Source organism: Glycine soja, chromosome 18 (genome assembly GCF_004193775.1).
Source record: "Glycine soja cultivar W05 chromosome 18, ASM419377v2, whole genome shotgun sequence".
Taxonomy (NCBI): Eukaryota; Viridiplantae; Streptophyta; class Magnoliopsida; order Fabales; family Fabaceae; genus Glycine; species Glycine soja.
In genome coordinates this window covers 57,486,684-57,492,825 of record NC_041019.1, presented here as the reverse complement: position 1 = coordinate 57,492,825, position 6,142 = coordinate 57,486,684, and positions in this window count along the sequence as shown.

Genomic DNA, 6,142 nt, shown 5'->3' with positions numbered 1-6,142 from the left:
TACTAATCGATAATTAATTAATTAAGCATTTTATTCGTCATGTCCTTACTTAGAGAATTATAAAAATTTTTAAAAAAACATTTATGATACGAAACATACCTTAGTATAAATAATATAATATTTCATCAGCGTGGGTGTGTTCAAATTCAAATCCTGCCACTCGCACAACATGCTTCACAGCTGTGCTTTTTCAATTTTCACCTGATATTTTTATTTTTATTATTAGCAACAGTCATATGGGTAAGACTACAAACTACAATGATTCCAATAAATATTTAACAAATCAATCTTCTACTTATTCTTCTATCTATCAAATATTATAATCACACCAGCGTTACTTCATTTCAAATTTTACAGATTTTTTTTTGTGTTTTTGTTCAAGATTTTTAGTGGGATTTAGTAAAATGGATTTTGAAGTATAGTGATTTATTATGTTTGGGAAAATAAGGTAGTATTAAAACTTAATAAATAGTTTTTTATTTGGCACAAAGTCAAAATTATTTCAATTCATAATTAATTATGATGTCAAAATAGACTCATAATTAATGCTAAGCAATATGTTGTAGAATTAGGTTAGAATAACATTTTTAAATTGGAGTTTTATGAATAAAAAAAATTATCGAGAGAGGAGAGTTCACTTTAACATAAATTAGAGTATCATTAATTTATATAATTTATTTTAATGTTATAATATTTATTGCTGACCATCATGAAAGAACCAAAATGATAAATTTAATAATAATGAGACTAAAATTGTGAATTAAGAATTACAGAAATAATAAAATTATAATTCAGCCAAAAATATAAGGTTACTTTATTATGTTAAGCTAGTCAAACAAATTATATAAGTGGTTGGTACATTTGTGCTCACCAACTTTAGTTTGTACAAGGCTTAACCCATTGATTGCTTTTGTTAGCAAATTCTTGCATTTCAACATTTGTCGTAATAGCCGTTATAAAATTCTTGCATGTGAAACACTTAAAATAAACTCACAATTTAAAAATACCTGTGCTGTATGTACTTCCAAAAAACAATTTAAGTAGCATCAATATTTTTTTTAAAAATACCAACTATTTTAAATATTTAGTTATAGGAAATTTTGTGACAAATTAAAATCTTTCTTTGGAAGTAGAGAAGAGAGGATAGTGAAAAAGAAGGAAAAAATATTAATTTCTTTTAAAATACAATAACACCCTTAGAAATAAAACATCGGAGTAATCTCCTACATCTACCAATTCAGCCTAAAATTATGAATTTTAGAATATTAAAATGTGTAACATTATTTTCAATTACTATCTTTAACTTTCAATCAAGTTTGCATAGAAATAATTGTTTATGTTAGGTATCAAAATAATTGTTTTAGTGTTGATCAAGAATGAAACGAAATTGAACTTGATATCATTTCAAGAATATGGAAAATGAACAATCCTATTATTTAATTTTATATTTTAATTTTAATAAGTTTTTAGTTTTTTTAAATATCAGATTTTATAAAAAAAATATTTATTTTTAATTCCAATAAATCACAAAAGATGTATATTTTTGGTATTCAAAAACCATGTCATTTGTAAAACATAAGTCTATATTATGTGACAAAACATTACACGGAGAAAGAAGAACCATAAGATTTGAACATTCGTGTGGTCTTTAACTAGCTCAATTTTACATACTATAATGTGTTAGAATACATTTTTTTTTTAATTTTAGGTAATATGCATGGTGAAAAACGTATAAAACTCTAAACAAAAATTCTACTTGAGAATTCCATCTTATATTGGATGAAGACCAAATGGTAAAACATAAAGCATGGTTTCACACAAAAGAAAACTCATTAGAAAAAAAATGGGTTTTATGTGTAAAAGATTCCACTTCCTTAAATGTAAAACAAGTGGAATTCTGAATTGTTTAAAATGTGTTTGGATTATAGTTGAATCTAATTGAATCCACCTTAAACTTAATCAATCATTTACATAATTTTTTAGTTGTGTATTGCAATGTGTAATTTTTTGTCTAACCAACATGCACTATTAATTACACACCCATTGTCTATGTCAACATTCTAAATATACAATAAAATGTCGTAAGTCATGAATTAATCTTGAAAACACAACACATTATCCGCAACCTAAGACTAAAAATAAATCCTACCTTAATTGTGAAATGTTAAATAAAAAAAATTGTTACTAAAACAATGCCAACATATTTTTGCTCTCATTCATTTTTTTAACACCATCATCCTCTTCTCTCTTACAAAGGCAAAAAAGCTCAAGACCCCTTTCATTGTCTATGCCCATGTAGTTAGCTTGAACATCCATATTGGCATCTTCATACTCACTTCCACCATAACTATTCTCCTTATAACCTACCAATTTTACATCAACATCTACCAAACTTGCATTTTCTTTAGGAAGTCTTGTTGCAGCGGTACCACATCACTGATAACAGGGTTCATCTTCAATTTCTCACGATGACCCTCCATTTCTATCATGTATTTCTCCTTTTCTCTAATAGTTTTCTCTTGATTAATCTTGAATTAGTGAAACTCAACACATTATTATGACACATGATCTTAAAATAAGGGAAAGGACTAATTGAAAGGTGAATAATTTTCATACTGATTCACTGTCTTTCTTCTCTTTTTTAGCCCAATGACCTTTCCTCCTTTTAAGATAATTTTTCTCAAGTGGTAAAACTTGAGAGATTTTGCAATGGATATAAGAACTAGTATCTAATTTGAATAAGTATCATTCTTTTAGGGAATCTTCCAATTAACTTACCAATCCAAATAATCTTTCACTCTCTTTATATATATATATATATATATATATATATATATATATATAGGAATCTTAGAAAGATAATTAGTCTATTCATAAAAGGAGATGAAATCATATGAAAAATATAATTGATTCTTTCTTTTGTTTGGGCTATTGGCCATTGTTCCGCTTCTTTCTACGATGCTATTCGGCAAGTGCATCGAGTCGCGCATGTAATATAAAACGGTAAGAACCAAGTATTCTATCCACAGGGAATTTGTTTCACTCAGAAAAATATATGTTTAGCGAGCAAACATTTGTACACAACCAAAAAGCGAAGTAAATATCAAGTTAGGTTTTTGTGTGGAAATCTAGTTAACTATGAACTAAATATCTATGGCCTGAGAAGTAAAAACAGATAAGTAAAAAGCGTTAGGTTGTTCTACTGAATCTACCTTGATGTTGCTATATATTTTTCTTTATTTAATGTTATCCTAGTGTTCTTATGCTAAGAAATGACCCAAACCAAGATTCCTCAAGTGAATGAGCCTAACTCTTTTTAAACCTCGTCATTGATCCCTCAACAAACTCAGCCTAAAAGAGTTGCATTAAGTCTACAGCATAATATAGACTAGATCGCTGCACTTTATTCCTAGACATACAGTTTTCTAACTTGCTTTATCAAGTTCTAAGGCTTTAAAGCACTTCCGAGTACTAAAAATCCTAACTATGCATACAAATGAGTGATCAAGCCATAAACATACAAAAAAAAGCATAGATAGAAGCAATGAACACATAAAAACAACATTAAATAGATAGTAAGAGAATTTTACATAAAAGGTTCAAAGAACTTCCCAACCAAGAGGTTTAGCCTTCTATTACAAGTAATGAGCTTTCAATACAAAGGTCAAATTTTGAGGGAAGAAAATGGCTAAGGAGGGTTGAGGATGTCTCTTTCAACCTTTAGAACCTTAATCTCACTCCTCTAACCTAGACTCTCTTGGTGGTTTCATTTCTGTCGCTCTAGCTTCTCCATTGGCTCTATTTTTCGACTCCTTTTTTTGGTTTCTGCCAACTTCAGTGTTTTAAAGGCTCCTTGACGTTTCAGATTCTGAAGGCTCACTAAGCGAGAGTGAGCGAATTTTGGCTTAGTGAGCTGGGCGCGTTGAGCACGAGAAGAGACAAACGACTCGTTGTGCGAGCTTGCAGTGCGCTGGGCGAGCAAATCTCTGACTGATCCTCTTCTAGGGTTTCGCAACCCGCTAAGCGAGCTGTATGCCTCGCTTAATAAATGTCATTCACTAAGCGCATATGCCTCGCTTAGCGAGACATCAGCTGCTAGAACCTTTTCTTCTTTTGGCCTGAAACTGAAGTGGTTTCAATATTAATTCACAAAATGAGAGTATCTACTATATAAAATCAAACTAAACATGAAAATATGTACAATTCCTACAAAAAGAACCATAAATTGAGGAAAAGAGGCAAATTTCATGTAACTATTCACTACAAAAGTTAGTCGTAAATGACATCTAACAGTCATCTGCCGAAAATGTATAGCAACATATTTGGTATAAAGAAGATAAGACAATTCAAAAAACAAGAAATTATCATTTTCGAGACAACCTCTGGCCAGCAATAGTTTTGACACTAGACATAATTTGGTTAATCAACTTCATTTGTTAACTTTGCTATTAGCATATCTAGATAAGAGGCGCGCACACACACACACACAAATTGGTCTTAGATTGATCTTTTCGTAGTTATACGTACTCCACATTCTCATAGTTTATTATTCCTAATGATTAAAAGATGCAACAAAAATTTTTTTATGACCATATATCTAGTTGAATAAATGTTTTGGTCATTATGTTTACTTCATATTCTCAGTTTCCCATTTTTTATGTACAACATTTAATATTTTGTTTAATTGAAAAAATAGCGATCTCGAGACAATTCAATAGCCCCAACCGTTGATAGTTGAATGATGATTGAATGAATTCCTAGAGAAGATTATGAAAATTGTGCCCTTTGAATGGGAACTGGCTTAGTTGATTGATTTTGTAGAGCATCTAACCAAGTGCAATTGTGCCTGTTAGAACAAGCCTTGGTAGTGATTTGTGTTCAAACAAACAAATTTTACTTAGATGCATAGACTATAATTTATAGGGGTCCATTGTTTGCCCTTAAAATAGTAGATTTGTTGATAGTGATAAAACAATAAAGAATAGTATTTTCGCAACATATGGGAAACACTTGTGGTTGTCGATGAAAAATTGAAAACTTTAATTACTTCTTTCCATCTTTTATCTTTAATAAACTACAAGATAGGTTAGAAGATATTCAAATTTCTACAACTGAACCAAATAAAATTAGAATATTTAAAAAATAATGAAATAAGCATTCACAGTTTCACAAATTTTGTAGGCATATTTTCCATTCAAGGCAAAATCTTGCATTGGATTGCAAAACACACCATTAATTCGCGCAAACAAAAAATAAGTCCATGTTTTAAAACAACTAAAGATTTAGAAAAAAAAAAATCAAATTCATTAGCATATTGTCTTCAACAGTGAGGACCATAAAAGTAGTGGTTATAAACCTTCACATTGTACCTTTTCAAACCCTCCATAAGAAGTGACTTGGATAAAGAAGTGACATGAATCTACTTCTTTTCCATCAATGATAAGAATCCTGAAAAAATTGTGAGTTGCTCACGAATATTTTCAAGATATTCAATGACAATATATATAACCTCAAAAGCTATAACCTAGTACTTTCTCATTGCAAAAATCAAATTTGTTTAGGAGAGAAAGGTTGCATGAATTTGGTGCCCATAGAAGCGTGAAAATTCTCCAAATAAACATGAAGAGCTTGGGATTTCCCATAACATCCTTATACTTTGCAAGAGCTGGTCAATATGGTTGAGACATTACACAAGATGTTGATGTCATTCACACAACTCATCCTGAACACTCTTGTTCTGTCATACCATTAATAACCTCAACAACTTGGATCAAACAAACAAATCAAGTTGAAACATTCAAGCATGCTAACATTTTCATTATTATGTTATTATTATTTGTAACATGAAAATGAAGACAAGAGATAACTCCACCGAATAGAATAAAGTGTGGTCAAAGAATAAAATAAAAAAACATAGTTCGATTTCATCAAAGTGAGGGGATTATAGTAGTGACAACACTTGGAGACTCTAATAGTGCTTTGAAAAGTTCGATTTCATCAACAAAGGTGAGACAAGTCCAATGGTATTGACATTAACAATCATTACACAACAAAACTAACACATTGAAGAAGAGAAAACATTACGAAAAATACCGAGTCATTGGAATAAAGGAAACAACCCACTAATCACTTATACTAAATC